At 57.5% G+C, this 12028-nt stretch overlaps 1 long non-coding RNA gene across 1 annotated transcript; it reads right to left on the bottom strand.

Annotated features, from left to right (window-relative positions):
• Nucleotides 1–495: 495 nt before the first annotated feature.
• Nucleotides 496–11974, bottom strand: LOC127489502 (uncharacterized). Its single transcript, XR_011389407.1, has 4 exons — nt 10933–11974; nt 3759–3882; nt 3307–3539; nt 496–2130 (listed from the first exon to the last, which is right to left on the bottom strand). It is a non-coding gene; the product is annotated as an uncharacterized lncRNA (long non-coding RNA).
• Between the last annotated feature and the right edge of the window lie 54 nt (nt 11975–12028).

Here is a 12028-nt window from a genome sequence, read left to right as displayed (position 1 = left end):
CCTGGCCTGTTCACGGTCACAGTCCCATCAGCTGGCTTATTTGGTGGCAGCTACAGGTGTGGTGACCATGCGAGTTCATCTCAGAACATGTTTGACACAGCAATTTCCCCAAATTTTCCCAGCTGCAAACACACAGCAGCGTTGGAGAAAGGCTGCATCGCTCACTGTCTGTGCACCCTGCTGCCCCGGAGCTGACCCAGGCGATGGAGGGCGGCAGGGCAGCAGATGCGCCAGGCTTCGCCAGGTGTGGCGTTGTCACATACCAGATGGCAGGAGGCTCACATGTGTGTGCATTCCTGTGTGGAAAACCCCACCCTGTGTTTGTGAGGGAGAGAGAATGAGGCACAGGCAGTGTGGTGCTGGCCAGAAGTGGTTAACTCAGCCCCCAGGAAGAGCCCAGGGCTTGGGGTTTCTGAACCCCCGTGTGAGAACCGCCGCTCAAGACCGAAGCCCCATTTTTTTTTGAAAAGATTTTTATTTATGTATTTGAAACAAAGAGAGCGTGGTTGGGGGGGAGGGAGCAGAGAGGGATAGATCTTGCAGCTGCCGGTTCATTCCTCAAATGGCTGCAATGGCTGCAGCTGGGCTGATCCAAAGCCAGGAGCCAGGAGCTTCTTCCAGGTCTCCCTCATGGGTGCAGGGCCCAAGCACCTGGGTCATCCTCCACAGCTTTCCCAGCCATAGCAGAGAGCTGGATCAAAGAGGAGCAGCCGGGACTCATATGAGATGCTGGCACTGCAGGCGGCAGCCTTACGTGCTACACTACAGTGTCGGCACCCTGAAGCCCTGTGTTTTAAAAATGAAGTTTATTTATTTTCTCCTGCTTGAAAACAGATTTAGCAACTGTCACACACCAGTACGGCAACACTTGGGACAGGCTGGGCCCACCTTTCTCTTCTCAGCCTAGACCCCACAGGCTCAGAGACTGGGCGGGCTGTTGAGGCAGAGCTGGGGGTCTGGGTCTTCAGTGGTGGCCAGGTCTCGAGGCCAGGATGCAGTCGCTCCGTCCTGACAGCATGGTTGTGATAAGGCCTCTTCCCTTGCATATGTTCTAACTCTTGAGACCGGCGACACCCAGTGCCCTTCTTGCATAGGGTTTAATGTCACCTCCTGTGAGGAGATAGAACTGCCATGTAACCCAGGAGAATGGTGCATCGATGGGCTTGCAGAAGTCGTGCAAGGTATGTCTTGGGGATCCAGTTCCTCCAGGGGTCCTGAGATGCAGGTTCACAGAGAGGTGGGGGAGGTGGCCTGACACAGGGACGGGGCCAGAATGCCTGTGAGCAGGAGAGAGGCTCCAGTGCTGTCTCAGGGCTGCCTTCTCAGGGCAGGGCTGCTTCCCCTGCTGCTGGCCCAGGGCCTCCACCTGTGCTGGCTGTCAGTCACCAGGCTGCTTCATTCCACAGGTGGGGTGGGGTGGCCTCTGCACACCTACACTCTTCTACCTGTCAGTCTTAGCAAACTGGGTCCCCGGGTGGAAGTGTCACATTCGGCTTCCAAATCCAACAATCGTCCTTTCTGATGAAAGCAATGGGTTCTCCTTGGGCTACACAGCAGACCAGGTCCCACAGCAGCAGGCCAGGACCCTCATGGGTGGGTCCCTGGCAGGGGCAGGTCCTGCAGAGCTCAGAGCCTTGCAGGTCTGCTCCTCACCAGCAGGGGGCGCAGGCTTCCCCAGGGCCATGTGGGCATCAGGCATGGATGTTAATTGCAGTTCTGGATTTCTCAGTGGTCTGCCTGGCTGGCCTCAGCGTCAACAGGTCCTCAGTGCACACGGGGCCACTCTCCAGCTGGACTCTGGGGTCGGTGCAGTGTATGAGACCCACAGCTGCACCCAGCTCCCCGCAGTATTTCCCAGAACACTGGGAATCCCAGTGGGCATGGCTCTTTGTGCTTTCACCTCCCTGGGATGTCTACACTGCTGCGGGTTTTAACTCTGGGGCTGGGAGCCGGGCGGTGCGGGGACTTGGCCCATCCTGTGCCTGTGTCCTCTTCTGCAGGGACCTGGGAGGTTTTTCCTCACAGAGCTCAACTTGGGTCAATGCCATCAAATGCGAATTTTTTTACTTGCTTTTGCCCAGGGTCACTTTTTAAAAAATGCAGCAGAGAAGCGCACAGGCCCACGTCTTCCTTTTAAAAGATAAAAAGATTTATTTATTTGAAAGTCAGAGTTACACAGAGAGAGGAGAGGCAGAGAGAGAGAGAGAGAGAGAGAGAACAGAGAGAGGGGTCTTCCACCCACTGGTTCACTCCCCAATTGGCTGCCCCGGCTGGAGCTGAGCTGATCTGAAGCCAGGAGCCAGGCGCTTCTTTTTTGTCTCCCTTGCGCATGCTGGGGCCCAGGGACTTGGCCCATCTTCTACCTCTTTCCCAGCTGTTGCTCCCCCTCTTCGCGGAGGAACGACACAGGACCCTGCATTGTTCTTTTGTCTGCTCGGCCCTCCCCGGGTTTGCTGTTGGTTCTTCCCGGGTTGGCTACCATCCCTTCCACCTCCGTGGAAGGGTGGTTCCCCCTGCCACTTTCCCCACTTCCGCGGGGGAGCGGCACACCACCGGCCGGCTCTCTCGGGGGCTGCTCAGATGTTCCTCAGGTGTTCCTGGTGCATGTTGTCTCTCTCCTCCTTTATAGTCCTCTTCCACCAATCCCAACTCTGCTACCCACACGCCGAGTATGCTGCTCTCCTCCAATCAGGAGCAGGATCAGCTCCTGCAGTTTGTCAAGTTGGTGAGAGGCAGCTGCGTAGAAGTTTACTCCTCTCCCAGCACCATATTGTGGGAGAGCAGATGCATAGAATAAGTCTTAATTCGAGTAACTTAGTCTAGTCCGAGTTGCTCCCGACACCCAGCCATAGCAGAGAGCTGGATCAGAAGTGGAGCAGCCAGGACATGAACTGGTACCCATATGGGATGCTGGCACTGCCGGCGGCAGCTTTACTTGCTATACAACAGCCTTGGTCCCGTGTCTTCCTAACACACTAGCCCAGCCCCCAGTGCCCTGCCTGTCGGCTGAGGGAAGGAGCCACCTAGCCAGGTTCTGGTGCTCTCCCCCCCAGGACTGGCGCCCTGCTCCCTCCCTCACCCCCCGGGCTCTTGCTCTGTCTGTACGCAGTCACTGGGTCTCATCTGGCTGCTTTTGCTTCTGCTGAGGGGAAACTGAGGCAGGTAACACTCTGCTCCAGAGAGGAGTGGGGTCTGGGCCCGGCCTGGATGAGGAGGACCCAGGCCCGGTCCTCCTGGGTGGGGCAGGGGTGCCTACCTATCTACCTTGGGTCGGCTGCACCTGTCTGTCACTGCCCGATGGCTGACCTGGAGAGGCAGGCGAGTTCCGAGCCCCGCGGCCCTGGCCATGCAGCTGGCTGGGTGCTGGTGCTGCCCACTGGGCCATGGCGCTCAGGTGACCCAACTTCTAGGGACCACCGTGGTGTACACGCTGCGGGTCAAAGGCTGCTCCGACATCACCGATGAACTCAGCCAGCTCCTGTCGACGCCGAACATCAGGATATGGAACATCGTCTTCAGCCAGCTCAGCCGCAGCAACGCTGTCCGGATCACCAAGAACCTGAACTCGGGCGCGGCCCTGGCAGGTGTCCCCTGAGCCATTACCACAGGCCTGGGGCTGCAGCAGCTGTGGCTGCTCAGAGCCTGTGCTGCCCTGGCCCCGCCCTTCCTAGCCCCGCCCCCCCGCCCCTGCCCCGCCATTCTGAGACCAGCCCGGCCCCGCCCCCACCCCTCCGGAGCCGCAGTGAAGCTACACCTACCTGGGCCTTGGACACATCTGCCTGTGTCCTGCAGGCCGGGCCTTGGTGAAAGAAAGAGCCCACGGGGGTGAAGACCAGGGGCGCCGGGCGCACGGGTGTGGCCTCGAGGGAACGGGTTCTCCGCCTGAAGAGCCAAAGGGACTCCATTTAAAAAAAATTAAAAGAAAAAGCAGCCTCCGTTTCCCGCAGCAGACCCGAGTCCTTGTAAAAGCAGGCATCCAGGCGTTCCGGAGACATCAAAGCTGACCAGGGACAGCTCAGCAGACCAAGGGCAGCTCATAGAGGTTACAAACGAGGTACCTCCCTGACCCTAGGCCAAACGGAGACCCCCCACCCCCGCCCGTTCAACTGAGAGCAACCCGGGGCAGCCCCGTCCAGTCACCAAAGCCCCGTGCTGTAAGCCCCCGCTGATGTAACCCTGTGGTTTCGTTTAAAAGCGTTCCCAGACAAAGGCTGGGCCTTCCTCTGACCTCTGCTGCGTGGCTGGTCAGATGAGGTCCCTGCCGCGCTTCTTTCTTTCTTCCTTTCTTCCTTTCTTCCTTTCTTCCTTTCTTCCTTTCTTCCTTTCTTTCTTTCGACAGTGAGAGAGAGACAGAGAGAAAGGTCTTTCTTTGCTGTTGGTTCACCCTCCAATGGCCGACGTGGCCGGTGCGCTGTGGCCGGCGCACCGCGCTGATCCGAACAAGGAGCCAGGTGCTTCTCCTGGTCTCCCATGGGGTGCAGGGCCCAAGCACCTGGGCCATCCTCCACTGCACTCCCTGGCCACAGCAGAGAGCTGGCCTGGAAGAAGGGCAACCGGGACAGACTCCGGCGCCCCAACTGGGACTAGAACCCGGTGTGCCAGCGCTGCAAGGTGGAGGATTAGCCTAGTGAGCCGCGGCGCCGGCCAATGGCTTGTACTTTCAAATAAACCTTGCTTTTGCATTTCCGTGTGATCGGGTCCTGATAGCTTCTTGGGGATCCACTTACCTGGGCATACACGCCATTAATAAAAGCCGGGGGGCGACCTGGCATGGCTGTCGTCCTGCTCTTCTGCTTGTGGTCACCTCTGCGCGTCCACCCTGGGAGACCACAGCCCGGCTCCCGGCTCCCGGCTCCCGGCTCCCGGCTCCCGGAGCCACACTCCTCTGGGAGTCTCAGGTGCCGCTTCCTGGGAATTCCAGGGCCCACTCTAGGTCTAAGGTGACAAGCAGCTGGGCCCCTGATGGCCCTCAGTGGGGCGCCCTGCGGGAGTGTCCCCACGTGGCGGGAGGCCCAGGGACCCAGTTATGAAGTTGTCAGGAGCTGTTGAAGTGAAAAAAATCTAGAACTGATGCTAAGTATCAGTTGCTTTTTGCTTCTGTACTGCTCTGCTTGCTCAATGACTTAATGCGGGATGCCCAGCGTAAGAAAAGGTGTGTGTGGGGGGGATAATTGTACCTGCACGCCAGGCTTCACACACTCCAGGAAGACGGGAAGCCCAATTCTTAGAAAACAAAACTTAGTAAATACTTCCTGAAATTAATGGTCTCCTGCTTCCTTGTGTGACCACTTCCTTGTGTGACGCGTAGTCCCCAGACTGTTGAGATACACCAATAAAATGCTCAAATGTAGGTAATTGCCATATGGAGAATAAGAAACTAGCATATGTGTGTGATGACGGATGTACTTGTTTACTCATGCGTATAAAAACGCCGAGAAGGAGAGAGGCGGGGCTTCTCACCCCGCACTGCACTGTGTTGTATGTGTGGTGGGAGCCCCAACTTGCTGGCAATAAAACCATCAATCCCTTGCCCCTGCATCTATGACTGTCTTTTGTGGGATAATTGGGAATGGTCTCGGATCCCATAATTCAAGAGAGCCTGGGCCACATTTCTCACTATATCACTCTTCTCTTGAGAATAATAGGTCTTGCAGAAGCAGAGATAGAGAGGAGAGAAAGAGAGAGAGGGAGGAAGCTTTTGTCTGCTGGTTTAGTCCCCACATGTCCACAGCAGCCAGGGCTGGGCGAGGCGTAAGCTGGGAGCCCAGAGTTTCATCCAGGTCTCCCACATGGGTGCAGGGGCTCAAAACCTGGGCCATCCCCCACTGCTTTCCCAGGTGCATTAGCAGGGAGCTGGATTGGAAGTGGAGCAGCCAGGACTAGAACAGTGTCCATGAGGGGTGCTGGTACTGCAGGCGGTGGATCTACCCTCTATGGCACAGCGCCGGCCCTGAGGTTCTGATTTAACAAACAGATCTTGGTTAGAAGAAGGTGCAGGGTGGACGTCCACGCCTGTGAGTTGGCCTCTGCCCCAGCAGCCCTCCCATCCCAGGGCCCCCGGGGGAGGGTCCTGTGCGGGGCCTGGAGGCCAGGCCAGGGGAAGGGCTGTCCCTCGTGCTCACAGGGCGCTGGCCAGGGCTCAGCACCGTATCCTGGGAGGAGGAAACTCATCCCTGGGCAGCTCCATGGGCCCTGCCGTGGAGACAGGGTGGCCAGGGGTCAGGTCGAATCCCAGCCCCAGAACCTTGGCCCACCTGTGGGACAGGTGTGGTCAGGATCAGACCCCAGAGGGTTGTGAGGGTGTCAGCCGGTCTCCCTGGGAGGCGCTCAGCTGCCCTTGTGCCCCACCCCCACACCTGCCCCCCTTGTTCCTGTTCCTGCTGGCAGCTCCCACCCTGTTCACCTCCCTTTTCTGGCCCTGGCCTGCAGCATGGGCTGACCTCTCCTGGGGCCCCTGCTTCTCAGCCCATCTCCCCAATGCCCACTGCACCTGGGTGGGGGAGGGGTCCTGGCTTGAATGTGCAGTCCAGAAGATCCAGGCTGGGCTTAGGCAGGGTTGGCCGTGAGCTGGGACACAGTTCTCTGAGCTGGAGAAGCCACACGCTGGGTCACGTGGGTCCAGGGAGCAGGTGCCCCGAGCCCTCCTGCGAGCTGAGTTCATGGAGGTCAGGTGCGGGCTCCCGTCCAGGAGGAGGGGGATGGCGGCCAGTGTGGCCCCTGGTGCCGGTGGCTCTCGGTGGATCACTCCCAGAAGCAGTGTGTGTTTTTTTTTTTTTTTTTTTTTTTTTTGTTCAGGGGAGGGGAGGTCTGCTTACTGATCCCTCAAAGTTGTCCGTGTTCATGGAGCCACACGTGAGGTCAGCACGGCCATGTACTCAAACCATCATCACATGTGGGGGGAAACACCCAGGTCCCTCCCCTCACTCACTCCCTGCCTCCCGCCTCCCCCCTCCCAGCCTCTGCTGGCAGCAGTGAGAGCAAGGGTGGCGTGGGGCTCCCCCAACCCTCACTGTCCATGCCGGCCCCACGCCTGGAGACGGGAGTCCCACGAGGGAAAAGGGGCTGGTGGCTTTGGGCAGCACGGAGCGGGGACGCTCTCTGCAGAGACTCGCATAGTCTCCCATTCTCCTGGCCCTGGACAAAACCCCTGTTCCCACAGTTGGGCCTGGTAGGGACACCGTGCACTGCCCTGTTGTGGCGATGCTCGCCAGGAAGGGTGGGTCCGTGAGAGGGACAGGGAGCTGAAGCAGGCTCATCAGGTCAGCCCCCCCCCCCCACCGTGTGACTTGGGTGGAGCAGTGTCCTGTGGGAGGCTGGCTTTGGGCCATACTTTCCTCTCCCAGCTCCCTGTACCCCAGCTCAGCATGCTGGAGCCTGCACAGGCGGGGGCCTGCCAAGGGTGGGAGCAGAGGTGCTACATCCCCCCGCCCCAGGGAAGGCCTGGAGGGAGAGTGGGCCTGGGCCCTCTGCTTCTCCAGTGGGGATCAGTGTGGTGGTGGCTACTCCTTACCTCCTCATTCAGAACCTCTTAGCCCTGGGGGTGGTCTGTGGGCTTCAGGGTGGGATGAGGGATGTCACAGGGCCGGGAGGAACTGGGCCTCTCAGTGAGCGCGGTGGCCTGAGAGCCTGAACTTGTCCATGCTTCCTCCTCCAGACGGCCTTGGGTGCCCGTCACCCCGACCTTGGTTCTTTTGCTGCTGGGAGTTGACCCCGCTGCCCATCTTCCTGCCTTCAGGACTTCCTCTGGTTCTTTGTTTACTTGGAGTCTGGGGGCCTCATTTGCATCCCGACCCCCTCTTGCCCACTTCCACATTTTCTTCCCTCTGAACCGTTTACAAATAAAACTGCATTTTGTCTTTTCTGTTGTTGACATTGAGCCTTTCTTTCTTTGTTTTTATTTCTGCCGTAAACTACTGAGTAGCTTTCTGCCTGGACGCACCAGCTTCTGCCTGTCTACGTATTGATTTAAGTTCCTGTCCAGGACCAGGTAAAGGATTCTCTCCCCAGCCCCACGCCCTTGAGGCCGGAGTGCTGCAGGGAGCCAGGAAGGCCGCACCTGCGTGAGCTCCCACCGCTCGGTCAGCTCCCTGCCGGGCGTCTGTGCTCTGTCCGAGGCTCGCTCCCCACACTGAGGGCCCCTGGGGGCTGGGCCACACGGGCGGTCTGTTGTCCCAGGTGCTCTGTCTGGGCACTGTGGGTTTCTGGATGCTGTCCAGCTGGGCCGCCTCCCAGAGTCACCCACTGTGGACAACTTCCTGCCACGTTGCTTTCCTCACTTCCCATCTCTGCACCATGTGGGCCCTGCCTACTCTGCTGTCAGCTGCGTGGGACGCAGGGCATGGTTTCTCGGCCTCTCTGTGCTGTGGGCACTGGGTTAGTCGTGTATTTTGCATCACAAACAATGCTTCCATAGTAGCTGTGAGCACCCCACTTCATTCTGCTGGCCACGTGGCTGCTTCTCTGAGCCATTCCTGGGCCAGACTCGTGAATCCTGGGCGTGCTCTGCTGGGGCTCCCAGACCGCCCTGTGGGGGTGGTGGGACCTGCATTTTACAGGCGGGCATGTTTCCTGATGCCCTGCCACACCCTGCACTATCTTGTATGTTTGACGTCTGCTAATCTGATTGGTGAGAAGTAGTGTTTCAGTGGTGTTTAACTTGCATTTCTCGAATTATGGAGTTGGAACATTTGTCTTTTTTTAAAGGAAATTATATATATATACATATGTAATCAATCAACCTATCTATAATGTCTTTGTTTCTCCTTCGGACTTTTGTTCTGTGGGAGTTTGGTTCTTTACCTCTTGTTTAGAAAACATTTATAATTAATTTGGGAAGCCAATATTGTAATACTCTCACCAGGGCTGAGTATCTAAGTTTACCAAAACGTCATAATATTTTATCTCGCTCAGGTTTTATAACATAATTATGATATACAGTTAAGGAATTACTCATATTATCAGGGCTCGTGAGGGTTAACAGAACTAATGCACATTTGTAAGCCCCACAGCTGAGAAGCCAGTCATCACGAACAGATGTGGACAGGTGCGTGCTGCGGCCTGGTGACTGCTCCGTGTAGGTTTGCAGTTGAAGGTCTGGCATTCCCTGCCTTCAGGTTATGGTGATGGCTTCACTTTATGTAATTTAACTTTTCCTCACTCCGTAGGATTTGGGAAGATAGAAAAGTTTGAGGAAAATGGAATTAAAAGACAAGTTAAGGGGCTGGCACTGTGGCGAGTGGGTTAACGCCCCGGCTTTAAGTGCAGGCATCCTATATGGGTGCTGCTTTGAGACCCAGCTACTCCACTTCCAATCCAGTTCTCTTCTGTTGCCTGGGAAAGCTTTAGAAGCTGGTCCAAATCCTTGGGCCCCTGCACCCATGTGGGAGACTTTGAAGAAGCTCCTGGCTCCTGGCTCCTGGCTTCAGCATGGACCAGCCCTGCCATTGTGGCCATTTAGGGAGACCCCCCTCTCTGTGTGTGTCTCTCCCTCTACCCTTGTAACTCTGTCTTTCAAGAAAATAAAAATAATTAAAAAAAAATTTACAGGGCCAGTGCCATGGCTCAACAGGCTAATCCTCCGTCTTGCGGCGCCGGCACACCGGGTTCTAGTCCCAGTTGGGGCGCCGGATTCTGTCCTGGTTGCCCCTCTTATAGGCCAGCTCTCTGCTGTGGCCCGGGAGTGCAGTGGAGGATGGCCCCAGTGCTTGGGCCCTGCACCCCATGGGAGACCAGGAGAAGCATCTGGCTCCTTGTTCGGATCAGCGCGGTGCACTGGCCGCGGAGGCCATTGGAGGGTGAACCAACGGCAAAGGAAGACCTTTCTCTCTCTCTCTCTCTCTCTCTCTCTCTCTCACTATCCACTCTGCCTGTCAAAAAAAAAATTACGTTTGTTTTGGTGCAAAACGTTTTTGAAATCCATGAACACGGACTGGCGCTGTGGTTTACGACGAAAAGTGGCCGCCTGAAGTGCCAGCATCCTATATGGGCACCTGTTTGAGACCCGGCTTCTCCACTTCCAATCTAGCTCTCTGCTATGGCCTGGGAAAGCAGTAGAAGATGGCCCAAGACCTTGGGCCTCTGCACTCCCATGGGAGACCCCGAAGAACATCCTGGTTCCTGGCTTCAGATCAGCACAGCTCTGGCTGTTGCAGCCATGTGGGAGTGAACCAGTGGATAGAAGACCTCTCTCTTTCTCTGTCTCTCTCTCAGCCTCTGCCCTTTTGTAATTCTGCCTTTCAAATAAATAAATATGGCCTTGCTGAATTTCTTTTTTAAAAAAGATTTATTTATTTATTTGAAAGTCAGAGTTACACAGAGAGAGGAGAGGCAGAGAGAGAGGGAGAGGTCTTCCATCGCTGGTTCACTCCCCTGATGGCTGCTACGGCTGGAGCTGAGCTGATCAGGAGCCAGGAGCTTCCTCCAGGTCTTACAATATGAGTGCAGGGGTCCAAGGACTTGGGCCATCTTCTACTGCTTTCCCAGGCCACAGCAGAGAGCTGGATCAGATGTGGAGCATGCGGGACTCCAACAGTCACCCATATGGGGTGCCGGCACTGGAGGCAGCAGCTTTACCCGCTACGCCACGGCGCTGGCCCCATTAATAATTTTTTTTTTAAAAAAGAAATCCATGCCCAGTTTTCCCAGAGCATTCATTTTCCACGGACTTTTTGAGAGCTCCTGGAATGCCTACATTTCCAAGGTTCTCTTGCTCCCCCCAGACTCACTTTCTGAAGTACTCGTGGTATTGGGAGACCCGCCACTAGGTGGCACCATTGCCTTCTGCTAAGCGGAAATCTCCTAACCTGGAGTTACACTTGGCGGACCACCAAGCGGTAAGTGCACCTGCTGATATAAATGCGGTCACCGTCGGGGTGCCGACGACCTCCCCGCTCCCTGGACAAACTCCTCCGCGCTCTCCTGCCCATCACCCACCTTGCTGTCGACACCGCGGACCAGACCCGGGCCCACCCGGCTGAGTGCGGGCGGCAGCTGTCCTGGGCAGCGCTCTTCTCCCGGAAGCCGGCAGACCCTGGTTGAGACAACCGCAGCGTGTCCAGCAGGCCCCCGGGTCCCGTCTAGGACGGCTGCGGTCGGTGGCCGGGCCTCTGAGGCCCTCACAGAAACTCGGCTATGCCGGGCGCGTTGCTCTGGGCGCGGGTCACTCGCTCGCCCCCCAGGGACCGAGCGCAGCTTGCTCGTGGATACTGTCGCTGACCTTCATCCAGCCGAGGGTTTCTGGTCTTTTGTGCCAGCACGGTGGCTCCAGGGTGACTTTCTGGACAGGTGTCCGCTGGGTCCCTCCGGCCGCTCTGAAGCAGCCACTGTCGCCCTTTTGCTGGTCGGTCAGTCTGCTGGCCGGCTCAGGGCCGAGCCCAGCGGGCCGGCTTGTTCAGCGTCTTGGGCACACAAGGCCCCGCAGCAGGGGCGCTGCTGTTGGGTCAGGTGTTGCGGGGAGTGTAGAGAAAGTCGTCTCTAAGCAGCGAAAAATCTGGGGCTATTTTAAGATTGAGAACCTCAGGCTTGCGAGCGAACGACTCGCAGCTGCAGGGAAGCAATAAGGAACGCAGGGGCGTGCACAGGGCCCACCTGCGCTCCTCCGTGCTCACGGGGCACTGCAGGCCGCCGCCCTCCTCACTGGCGCCCCCAGGGGCTGCTCCTGCCGCCGGGAGCTGTCAGTCTGTGGCTCCGTAACTCCCCCAGCCCCCGTTTCCTAATCTGTGAAGTGGGAGTCACGGCAGAACTCACCCGGGGGTTGCTGCGAGACGAGAGGTGGGGGGTTAATGCGGGGCAGTATTTAGAGCAGATGTTCAATACATTAACTGAACGGTCATTCTGCTAAGGACATCAGAAAACAAGACTGCCATCACCTTCTGTCCCGTCTGCGCTCCGGGTCCCTCACTTGTCTCCTGCGGGGCCAGGGGGCTCCCTTGGGGCAGACCTCCCAGAGGCGCGAAATACACCCCGGCCCCGCCCACACCCCCGCCCCGCCCACACCCCAGGCTCCTCCCACACCCTCGGCTCCGCCTGG

Source organism: Oryctolagus cuniculus, chromosome 6, assembly GCF_964237555.1.
Source record: "Oryctolagus cuniculus chromosome 6, mOryCun1.1, whole genome shotgun sequence".
Lineage (NCBI taxonomy): Eukaryota > Metazoa > Chordata > Mammalia > Lagomorpha > Leporidae > Oryctolagus > Oryctolagus cuniculus.
This window is presented reverse-complemented; position numbering and strand designations above follow the sequence as displayed.